At 45.1% G+C, this 12,844-nt stretch overlaps 1 protein-coding gene across 2 annotated transcripts in view; it reads left to right on the forward strand.

Moving 5' to 3' along the window:
• DHX57 (DExH-box helicase 57) overlaps positions 1-12,844 on the forward strand; it is a 539,830-nt gene that overhangs the window by 331,670 nt on the left and 195,316 nt on the right. The gene's annotated exons all lie outside the window — the stretch shown is intronic.

Below are 12,844 nucleotides of genomic sequence, written 5' to 3' on the forward strand. Positions count from 1 at the left end.
CTACATTGGCTTCCCATGGAGAAACTGATTCAATTCAAGGCATTGTGCCTATCTTTCTACCCAGGCCACTAAACTTTCGGCAACCTGCTTTGGTCTCCTTAGGATGTTAAGAAAAGTTCTTCCTCTTCTACCTATGGAAGCCAAGCAGGTGGCTGTACAGGGCCTGATCCAGTCTCGACTGGACTTCAGTAATGTCTTGTACCTAGGTGCACCGGAGTACACACTACGTAAATTGCAGCTAGTCCAAAACTGTGCGGCCCGCACACTGCTTCAGGTGCCCCGTAGATTGTCAGTCAAACCTGGGCTGAGCCGCCTGCACTGGCTTGCCGGTATGGCAGAGAATTGCCTTTAAGGCAATGTGCATAGCCCATCGGGCTTTTTGGCACACAGGACCGGCAATTAGCCGCGAGCTGGTAACACAGTACCACCCTAGTAAAAATCTTCGCTCTAGCAAGGCTTTTCTGGCAATAGTCCCTAGAATAAAAGAGCAAGGGCTGGCGGCAGGATGTTTTCTTACAACGCTGCCAAGCTGTGGAATACGCTCCCCCTCCAGATTAGGTCTAACCCTAATTTGTCCTCTTTTCGGAAGCAATTAAAGACTTTCCTTTTTAACGTTCACCATTAGTGGAGAAGCGTGGCTCAGTGGTTAGAGGCGGCAGACCCGGATGCTGAGATCGACCGTGGACCAGGGTTCGATTCCCCGCCTCAGCGGGTCTCGGGCTCATAAATTCCACGGTCGCGACAATTCTCGCTCCGGTGCCTACTCGACTCACGGGGTCACACTCTGCGACTCTGGGCAATAGCTTGCTTAATCTCCACTACGGCCCCTCGTGGCGGGATGCCTGGCTTTCACCCTGTGGACACCCTGCCGGGGTTTCTCACAGGGGAATACCAGGACGGGTTCCCTAAGCAAGCACCAGGATGCCCTTTGGGTGACAGGTTTGCGCTATATAAGTACACCTACATTTACATTTACATTTACATTAATCCTTTCCTTAGCTTCATACTGTTGTTAAGCACCTTCACTGATCACATAGCGCTTGGACGCCCCTGGGCAGCAATCGCGCTTTACAAATGTATGTTTCATTTAATTTCATTTCATTTCATTTCAAGATTGTGAAATTCGCTAGTCCCAGCCTGTTGAGCAATTTGCTCACTCTTTATGCTCCTACTCGCAGGCTGCGGTCGGCAAGGCAGCAGTTGGTCACTGTTCGCGGGTTAAGCGCAGCCGTGCGGGAGGTCGTTCCTTTCGCTATCTAGCTGCGAGGCTGTGGAATTCTCTGCCGGAACAGATCCGGGCTATGGACTGTATACTTGCTTTCAGGAAAGCTGTTAAAACTTTCCTTTTTCCTTCAGCCTAACTTAGGTATTTCTGACAGCCACTATGATTTCTGATCTCTGTGCGTTCCACACCTCTTAGCTGCAAGCGCCGGGACGCCCCTTTGCTGGGGCAGCTGCATGCTATACAAGTCATATTAACATAACATAACAGTAAGGTACCTGGGCGCGGAATCCGCAATGCCGGGCATTACAGCGTCGCCAATAGCAGCCGCTGGTTGAGCTCCGGGCCCACCTGGCCTAATTCTGACAAGTGCGCTCCATCGAGGCACCTGGTGATCCACTGGAACTGGGCGGCAAGATAGTGCCAATTCAAAATCCAGCACCCACAATCCACCCTCGAGGAGGGGCGATCAAGTGTAGCGAGAGCTACTCTTTTGTGTCCGCCATCCCATATCAGTTCTTTAAGAAGTAAGTCAAGCCTCTGAAACCAGGACACGGAGATTCGCACCAGCAGATTTACAAAGAAATAGAGAACCTCGGCAACATAACCCTTTTAGAGAGTGCTACGCGTGCCATAATGGGCAATCGCAAGGAGCGCCAAAAGGAGATGCGGGACTTCAGGGACTGGAAGGCCCCTCCGAGGTTTCCCTTCCGAAGATCCTCCAAGTCATGTAAGACCTGGATACCCAGATATTTAAAGGTAAATGGGGCCCAGGATATGTCAGGCGGACAAGAGTTGGGGGAGGAGGGCACAATACGGGAACACGCAGGTCTTGCTTCGGTTGCCCTGAGACCGGAGCACTGGCCAGAATCCTCAAGGAGCTGCAGAACTTGAGGGATATCTCTTGTCCCATCCCGGAGGTATATAAGCAGATTATCTGTGTATAATGAAATGACGTGTATGGAAACTCCAAGCACAATGCCTAAGTCTGCCCTCTCAGTACGAAATCTCTCCACTAGTGGCTTAGTGGCTATGGCGAATAATAGTGGTGACAGGGGGCAACCCTGTCTAGTTCCCCCTGAATATTTCATAAGCCTCCCTATTTCTAACCTTTGCCACTGGGTGGGTATACAAGTGTTTGACCCATCGTGTCCAGGCAGAACCCAATCCCATCCGTAGAAAGGTGGCCTCTAAAAAGACCCACCACACAGTGTCAAAAGCCTTTTCCAGATCTACCAACACAATAACTGCGAAGGGGTCAGGTGGCTGATCATGAGCATAAAAGAGAGCAGTTGTAGATGTTTAAGTTGGAAGTTTATCCTCTTGTCAGCAGTTGAGGCAATGAGGGGGTTAAATGCAAGTGGTGAACTTGCCCCAATAATTCAGTCCAGTTTCGCTCTGCAGTGAAGATTGTCCCATGCACAAATCATGCATTTCTCAATCTTCATTTGTACATTGGAATACATCGCCGGAGAGCAGATTACCTTGTTGATTGGACATGCGTGTGCAGTGTTTGCTTCGATAGCTGTGCATGTTTGGAAGAGCGTTAGAGTACTACCAATGTAATTTGCATAATAGACCTAAGCGCAGTGGAAATATCGCTCTAAATTGATCGCAAGGAGGGCTCCCTGTTCAAAGAGGAGCATCAGTATTTCATTCTTCAGCCTAGGTTGTTTTTCCGCCCACATCAGTCTATCATATTTATTCTATGCCTATTAAAGAAGTGTCAATGGAGTGAACGTGTGATATTCATGAATAAATTGAGACATTTTAGCAGTTATTGCTATAGCCATCCTGCCAACCAAATTTAGTGGCAACTAGATCCTAGTTTTTACCTGTTCTTCAAGTCTAATGACAGCTCTTCCATAGTTTTCACATTAGGTGGTATCTATGCCTTTACTAATCCAATTTATTTTAAATTTTTTACAGAGTTTTATATAGCGCGAACTTTACCCGAATCGGGTATCAGAGCGCTTTACATAGCACCAGTTGCATTACATGAGGACACATTAATTTTTGTTAGGCATGGGGAGATTAAGTGATTTGCCCAGAATCACAGGAGTCATTGCAGAGACGGGTTCAACAGTGAGTAGGTTTAGATAGAAGATGACTGATTTCAATCAGTTGATCTTAATGCCAGTAAAATAGCTATTCTGAAGAATTCCCAAATCTTAGGTGATGTGTTGGTCTCAGATATGGAGTGATGTTGTCTGCATGTAGCAAGATGACCAACACTCTGGCCAAGTCACCAAGCCCTTTTTGGCAGAAATGGTTTCCCTTGCTATTGCAAAGAGTATGATGAATAGCGGCAACCCTGCCAAATTCCTCTGGAGATTGAAATTGGGGAGGGGGAGTTATTGCTCCAGAAAACCAAAAACTGGGGGGTATTGCTCCAGTTAATCAGTTAATCAAGAACGTGCAGTCACCCGGTTGTATATCTGTGTGATCTGCGTGATGAAGTTTCTGCTGAAGCTGAGGCTCTGTAGCAGCATAAACAACTAGTTACACTCTAAGAAGTGAAATGGTTTGGTAATACCCAGGAAAAGAGCGGCAGCCTCAAGTCTGTGTCAGTCTGATGGAGTAGGGCAAAGATAGTCTGGATGTTGTGTGTTGTAGATTGGCCCTGAATGAAATGCGAAATTTTCAGGTCTAATGAGCTTGGGGAGCAGAGTAAGAAACATATTGACCATTAACTTAGCTAGGCTTTTATTATCAATGTTTATCATTGATAGTGGTTTAGAATAGTTAAATCATTCAGGGAACTTATTGGGCTTCAGGATAGTGAAAATCAAAGTCTCCGAAGGTAGAAGGGTCCCAGTCTCTCTGGAGTCCTCATAGACTGACAGGAAGTGAGGAGCCAAGATATGTGAATAATCTTTAGAAAATTTAGCTGGCAATCCGTGAGTCCCAGGAACTCTGTCTTCAGACATGTTATGAATCACCTTTAGAATTTCTCCAGTTGGGTAGAGAATGTTCAGGTATAGCCTGTGAGCATCACAGGCCAACTTGTTTAAGACAAAAAGCCCACAAATATCAACGAGTAATTTCATAAGTCGATAGAGCCACTGACAAAAAATTAACGTTGCTGTTTTAAGTTTATAAGAACAGTCTTCAGTCAGAAAGCCACCTGTTCTGTGCTCATGTTGGTTGCTCAAAGCACCTTCTATAGTGTGTGTGTGTGTGTGTGTGTGTGTGTGTGTGTGTGTGTTGTTTGTTTGTTTGTTTGTTTTCTCACTCTGATTTGTCTTTCTGTACATGTTGTGGACCTGTGTTTTCACTGCCTTCTGGTTTGACAAATGATTTGTCTTGGAAATAAGAGTGCCCTCTTGCCCAGACCAAAATGTTTTGGATTGTAGATATTGATCGGTTATATCAATCTCAGTTGTTGGTAATTACTTGTTTAATTCCTTGTCATAGTTTTTTACATTGTCTCTGCATTTATAGAAGATGATCAACCATGGGCTTGGTTTGGATCCAGTAGAAGCAGTCAAGCATAGATTGTTAGGCTATAGGTTAGGCAGTTTATCCTTTGCATGCTGGGAACACAATCTACTTCACCGTGGCTTTTCTTTGTTGAGCTCATCAGTGAGGTGCACCTTAAGTCCCTGATATATAGCAAGCAAGGGCTACACATGGGATACTGTTCTGCTGCGCTTTCAGGAGCAGGAAATACTCATCTTGGACGTATACCACACCTCGCTCCCCCTTGCCCCAAAAGTACAATATCTAGCTGGGGCTCCTGCCAGAGCCCCACCTGCAAGCCTCTATCCTAGACCCTGAAAGGCAAATGGCCCTCTATCTACCTCCCTGCATATACTATGCCACACTCTCTGAAACTGTACAACACCATGCCATGCTCTTGCACTCAGCACAGAGAAACCTCCCCTTACCCACTCCGACATAGTCACCGTAGCATGCCAGCCTACCCCCACCTACTTCATCCTCTTTCCTCCTCGTGATTAGGCCTTTCATGGATCCGCCCCGCTGAAACCCTGGCTTCCCGCCATCCTCCCCATCGCCAACCCCTGTTTCTTCTTTCTGGACTGCCTTATGATCCTGTCTCACCTACTCTTCTCTCTTTCTCCCCAGAATGGCACGTATTTGTATTCTTGTTATTGTTGTTCTTGCCTTATAGAAAAGCAATAAATTTACATTACAAAGAAATAACTATGACTTTAAATGTTATCAAATCTAAAAACAAATAAAGAACTAAATGCAATTTGAAAAATCCTAATATTCCTTTAAAGACAAATACATATGAGCTTTCAATTCACGTTCATTGTTTGGAGCTGGAATGATCTGTTGGGTTTACTAGAAAAGGGCCAAGCCATTTCCAGATGAACAGGAGGTACTCTGACAGGAGCATCACCAAAACCAAGACTTGGGTTAATGACCTGGCTAAATGATGCAAACCTTGGACAAAGTCATGTGCTGTCTGCCCAACCCCTGTATTCTGTATCCAGTTCTGCTGGACAGGAATAGAGAAGAAAGAACTCGGCAACAGAACCTTAGTGGACAGAGGTCAACAGGATTCCGGTTCACTTCCTAGAGTTATAGTACCCTTGCGGCTATTTGCCATGGAGTACACTTTGCCATCATTGCACTCCCTCTAATATGTCCACTTGTTAGTGTGAGCTGTGACTGTGCTACTTAGAAAAGTGATCCCTTTGACCTAACCAGTATCAGTCTCTTACTTGAAGAAGTGCTGCCATCTGTTTAGAGGAAAGCTGAGAATAAAGGCATAAACTTAGGCTTATACCTTTGAGGTGAAGAAATTATACTCAAGGACTGAGGAAGACTATGCTGCTGCACCCAGAAGCATAGAGGATGAAGACGACCTTGTAAGCAGAGTGTCTACATCAGTTCAAGACTGACCCAGTCCTCATACAGTGCATACTTCCATGAGGAGCTCAGAAGGATTAGGTTTGCCAAGACCGGAGACCTGTGCCACACCCGGCCAGAAGGCAACTGTGATTGATTGTAACCCTCTCCTATGATTGATTGTAACCAGTATCATGTGTGCTGCTGAGCATATTGCTGTGTCCATGATCACCCCTTAAGAAGTCTGCAAGCAACCTCAACCTGTGAAAAATGGCCCATGTGCATACATATGTGGCTGAGCTTTCTGAGGGTCTCCAAGAGCAACTGCAACATCCGGTGCAAGGGCCCATTTCCCATTGTCAAAACCATTGTCTGACAAAAGTTCCTGCAAGCACTCGGTTAAACAGGAGTCATGTGTCAAAACAACCCTGTGTTCCCCTTCCCTGGGGAGCCTGGGTATGACCCATCACCTACAAAAGAAATGCGTGCATCTCCAAATCCTCTTCTGCAAGAATTTTTGTCTACAAATGACGTTTCTTGGTGTGAGAGCCCTTGCCCTTTACTTGCATTTCTGCTCTGATACCAACAGCCCAACTGAAGGACTAGTCCCATGTGCCTCAACAACCACCACTGCGTGTGTTCTTCATTCTTCAGATTAGACCGCACTTTCTGCGAACCACTTGGGAACAAATTGGAACCGTCCCTGGCTAGGACCATGTCCAAGCCGAGTTGCTTTCTTACTTCCACTGCCATGGCTGGGCTGGCCATTCAGCCTCTCTGGCCTTGGGTAGAGGATGTGGCAGAACGACCAGAGCTGCCGACCTTGGTCGAGTAGGTGGACCTCACTTTAAGGCGAAATGAGAGTTTGAAAGTCATACTGGATGATCTAAAATTATAATACTGAGCAAAAGTCACTATCATATTAAAGCTTGATCTTTAAATGTATGTGTCTTGTATTACAGTGGAAAAAGAAAGATCAGTTAATACTAAGATAATTTACAAAGCAACAAAAGAAATTACCACATTTTGGGGTCCAAGTATCCACTCTAGACGTACCCTCACCATGTGACACCCTGATGTGGTTAACATAAAGGCGAAGTGCAGTTTTCTTTTTTTACTTTATAAGCCGAAAGGTTATTGTGCCTATCTGCTCGTTTGTCATTCGTTTCCTGTTTTAAAACAAAGAATGTTGATTTTCCAGAATAGTCTTGTAGTCATTGAATTAAATTGTGTCACAAAGAAAACATTTTAAATAAGCGACTGTGCTAATGTCAAGATAGACATAGTTCTTATAAAAGAGGTTTTAAAAACAAAGCCGTCGCTTCCGGGATTCCACTTGGAGGCAAAACTATTCAGTGCTCATGACAAAACAGTGGAAATCCCATGATGGACAAAGAAAGCATACCTCTATGCTGATTTTTGGGGGGGGGCTAAAATAAAACACACTACAATGCTAATGTTCTAAGATGGTTGAAGATAGTGAAAAAAAGAACAAGGATACAAAAGACCTGAAGTTTTAAATGAACCATCAGGTAAAATTGGGCCTTAGTTAGGACATTTAAGTGAATGGTACATCTTTTATTGATGTCTGATGGGGCGATGTCCCAAGCATCTAAGACCCCATCACAGTTATCAGACAACTCTAGTTCTCTAGTGTAATGCAGTTGTCATACATGCACCACCTACCCTTGGTATAAGTGAAACTGAATTGTTTTTATTTTAAATGTATACAAACATATGTTGTTTAAGAACTCTTTCCTTTTTTATGAAACATACAAAGAGAAAATAGACAAGACATAGGAGTACACCTGCAGGGTTTCAGATGATGATCACACTCTACCATAATACAACAGGATACTCCTGCAGAGGTCACAGTATCTAATGTCTCCAAGGATCTTTGGACCGTATGAGAATCCCATTTCTCTAATTAATGTCGCATTTCCTCAAGCCCACCACTGGCAATGATGCTGTCATAAGAGCTTCCTCAATGTTGAACCCAGGGAAACAGAACAGGCCTTCGGCATCAGTCACTAGCGCAAATGGGGTTTAGGTATGGGAGAAGAATATAAAGATCACACTATCTACACACCACTCCACTCTCGTCAAACTCCTGAGTCGATAATGTAAAATAATACATGTTTATCCACTAATCAGACGAACCATGCTGCTATACCGAAGCATCAAGCAATGCTGCGTAGAAGTAATATAAAAGTATAATTAATCACATATGTAATACCAGAGACAGTTCCATGATTGCTTTAAGGGAAGAGTGGTTCTGCCCCTTATAGCTTCAAAAGAGCATCTAGCTTGTATTCAATTTGTGTCCCACTCTCTTAGTAGGGCTTACATTTAATGAAAATACATACTGTCTGTTAATTTCTCCCAAACCAAAAGTAAAATCGAAAATAGAACCCGTGCTTCAGAGATTTCTAGAAAGTTTATGTAAATCATGTATAAGTGGCAGAACCACTCTTCCCTTAAAGTATATATCCCCAGGTTCTGCGTGTAACTGGGTAACCCCATTATACTATATTGAGTTCCATGATTGCTGCAGACGTCATATCAAATGACAAAAATGCTGTGACTGTAAATTTAGAAAGAACAAATGAACAGTTGAGTTTGTGCACTCTCTAAATTGAAAAACATCTTAAATAAGCATATGAATTGTACATTTTGCAATTATCAAAGTAAAATATAATGAAACATTTCTCACTTACTCAAGACTAGCCTCTTGTCCCTCTGCTCCCTTTTACAAACCACACTCTGGAAACCATGTAGGCGTTGGCCAAAAACAACAGCCTTCAGGATGAGCTCACAGAGGCTTGGAGACTGGGCTGAGCTGGATGTCGACATAGCGGCTGTGCTTTGTTGGTCTCAAAGAGTCTCCAATGACCTCTCCATCTTTTATTTTGTGTTGGTCTGTGTTCAGCTGTCCACTATGACATATCAGGTCATTAAAGTACGAAATCCTCAACTGATTAGGAGGTGTTTAGAGGTTTTCTTTTCTAACAGATTGGTACTTCTTATTAGTAAACCTAAATGCATGGAATAGCATTGGAAAATAATTGTTTGTTTTGTTATTAGATACATTGGTTTGTGCAGTGCTTAGTCATTCCAAAGCAAATAACTTCAGAATTGTTTCTACTTTGCAGTTGGCTACATTAATCAATACTTAATTTGAGCCGGTGGTTGCAGTGGGACCCGCCGACACTCATTTTTGGGGACCGGAACTTACTTTACTTCATTATACTTTGACCTAGCACAAAAGAGTGAAATGCAGAAAAGGGGCAAAGAATGGGTAAAGGAAGCAAGAATGCAAAAAAAGCCTGCAAGCATGAGATAAAGGTGTAGAAAGTGTAGGGCGGTCCATGTAAGAGGCATGAGATGAATTCAAAACTAGAGAGTCTTGGTATTCGGCAGCCCCTTCATTGGGTAGCATTGCCTGCTAACTTCTGAGCAAAACTTTGGGTCCTGGCACTTATTCTTTTACAAATTAAGTACTGACATTAATGCAACTAGTAGAGAGATCTGTAGATGCAGTTTATTTATGTTAGGTGATTGGTGTAAATGTTTGCAGTTTGTCAAATAATTATAAGTGACTCAGATGACGAATTGTAGATATTATATGATTAGTTTATAAAATGTAGAGATGTGTTCAGTTAGGGTGCCCTCAGACACCATTACAGAAAAACATTGCCAGATGTGAACAGATCAAGGAGACATGGGGCTCATACTAACCACCCAGGCTGATAGTCACCAGAATAATGGAATTCGTAGCTTAAATATAGCTGAGCTCAAAGCAGCTGAAAAAGCAGCAGAATTCAGATAAAGACTTCTAATTGTAAATTCCTCACCTTTTGAATATTCCTCAGGCATAGTACTGGATCTGGAAACTTTTCCATAGTACCTGTGAGTGTTGGAAAGTGCAGTCTTACGGTTCTGCACTAATGCTGTTCCGCTTCAGAAGTGACGTATGGCGCCTATATAGGTGTCTCTCCTGCACTCTGACGTCAGTTTCATCCCTTAAGACAACAGGCTTTAAACCCTGTAAGGAATGTTGAATGCCGATGCCTGTGACAGGTCCCCACTGGGTTTGCCTGTGGTGTCTGGGTTGGGGACACAAATCCAGGACTTGCGGAGACTGCTTTTCGATGAACCTTGAAGGCCATCAGGAAATGAGGGGTGAAACTTTGTCAACAAGCACAAGAAGATGCAGCATCGGGACCGCTCCCGAGTTCCACTCCAAGGCTCGATCCCAGCTCTAGAAGACGGTTTTGTGACTTTTTTCATTTCCTCTAGTAAGCAGAATCAACACAGGATGTTGAAGCGGAGTTCTACTCCTTCGTGCCATTCTCACTCCTTTGACGAAGTGTGTGGGCAGTGCAAACTGTCTCTCTCCTGCACTTGAATTCGGCTAACTTCTGGGCCAATTCTGCTACTTGTTGCGGGACATAATAGAGGTTCTGAGCACTTCAGCTATTCTGCGCAAGATCGACAAGTTCCTCACAACTATGATTCTGCTCATCAGATCTCTACGTACTCCCTTTGGTTCGCCTTTGGGCCCCACCGAGTTGAGAGGCCTTCCAACAGGACTACCACTTGCAGATTTTGCCCTCTGTACTAGCTGGACCCTTTGAGCCACTTCTGCTGCCCTCTTCTCCAGTTCTGACGATGCCCCTGGCGGCCAACACATACCAGGCCCGGGTATATTGATTCCGATGCCAGCCTGTCTGTCCTAAGAGTTGGCCCGGATTGTCCTTTCCGATGCCAATTCAACACTGGTCCTTCTTTGACCAACTTCGCACCCTCAGATCCAACCAAGGTGTCAATTTCTGCACTCGCTTTACCCCAAGGCAGGTTGCATTCTTTGCATTCCCCTTTTGGGACTGACTCCGATACTGACTGTGAGCAGGGTGACGAGTTTGCTCAGCACTATGCCGAGGACAATTTGTATGAGGACTTGCAGGAGGCTAGTGGGCTAGGTAACCTTCCCAGAGGCATCCTTTTTCACTCCTCCTGGCCCAGCCACAGAAGAAACTGCCTCTTACGCTATGGTTATGTGTAGATCAGCTAAATTCCTTGACCTCCAGCTTTCCACCATGGAACAAATATATTGACTGAGGTCCTCCAACTGGCCCATACCCTTCTGAGCCCCTTTTCCCTTCCAAAGAGGCCCTGACAGATACCTACCTAGGGGGCCAAGCTTTGCACTGGCCCACAAGTTAACAGACAAATCACCAGGCGCAAACGCCCTGCTCCAGGCGACCAGCCTTTTTGTCGCAACGCCGTTCTCCAGAGAGCCTTGTGGTGCAGGCCTCCAACAGTCGGACCAACACCATAGTTTTCCTATCACTCCCCCCGACAGGGAATCCAATTGAGTAGAGACATTTGGGAATAACAGTTTAGCCCTGTGATTGATCAACGCCTCATGTTTGTTGGGCCATTACACTCATGCCCTTTGGTACTCAGTGGCACACTTTTCCTGGGTGTACTGGTAGACCTTTTCCCTGTCCTGTTACAGGAAATTCAAGATGGTTAGGACGTGAAGCAGCCAATTTCACAACTTGTTGTGACCTGGCTCCCACCGGCTCTGTTGGGTGAGCTTGTAGGCATCAGTGTTGTCATTCGTCCCCATGTGTAGCTAAGTCCTCTCTGATGTACGTACCTTTCAACGGGACTCACTTGACCGGTGGCAAGGCTGATTCTGCCCATGAACATTTCAAGGCAAGTAGGACTATCACTCACTCTCTTGGCTTTTCTGCCTGGTCTTGTTAGCCACCTTCCTTCCATCATTCCTTTCTTGGCTTAGAACGAGGCATCCCTACCACCAGCCTGTCCCGCCCCAGCAGGGAACCTAGCAGTTTCACAGTAGAGGCCGAGGTGCCCACCTCTCGCACGACCAAGGTCAAGATGCATCTCCATCCAAGGTACCCCCACCCGCCCCCTACCTGCGCAGCTCCAACTGCTAAACCTTTTTTGTGTGCCATTACTGGGTTACAGCCACCTGATGGGAGGCAGAATCCACCGATTCTATCCAGGTTGGCAAGCAATCACATCAGACAAGTGGGCCTTGCAGATTGTCAGCAAAGGCTATGCCGTACCCTTCCTTTCTTCCTCGCAAACTCCAGGAGATGCTCCACCTCCTGACAAAGAGTCTAAAATATTGGAAGCCTCAGGCAAGAGAGTGGCCTCACAGGCTTCTAATTCATGGAGAATCGCAAACACACAGTCTCTACTAGCTCGCTACGATAGAGCACATTATGATCAGCTTGAGGGTTTAATGCAACACCTGCCAGAACCTTACAAAGCTCAGGCTAATGACCTCATTCAAGAAGGCAAATTTATTACCAATGCCTCCATTAAATGTGCGCTTGACGCAGCCGACACAGCAGCTAGGTCCATTAATACCAGCGTATTATTACGCAGACACGCGTGGCTACGCATCTCTGGTTTTAAGAATGAGGTGCAATCCACCATCCTCAACCAACCAGTTAATCAAGACTTCCTGTTTGGCCCTGCAGTAGACACCATTTTAGATAAAATGAAAAAAGATACAGAAACTGCTAAATCTATGGGCGCGCTGCAGTTTCAACAACACAGAGGTTCCTTTCGTCGCTCCTCCTACAGAGGCACCGCACGAGGCAACACTTCACAGACTTCCTCTACATATAAAAGCAACACCCAAAGTTCCTTTAACAAAGGCTCTAACAGGGGAGGTTATAGGGGCAATAATAACAAGGGCAGAGGACGTGGCGGCAATAACACCAGAGCCTCCACTGCCACCAAACAGTGACTTCATCA

This window comes from Lissotriton helveticus, chromosome 6 (genome assembly GCF_964261635.1).
Source record: "Lissotriton helveticus chromosome 6, aLisHel1.1, whole genome shotgun sequence".
Lineage (NCBI taxonomy): Eukaryota > Metazoa > Chordata > Amphibia > Caudata > Salamandridae > Lissotriton > Lissotriton helveticus.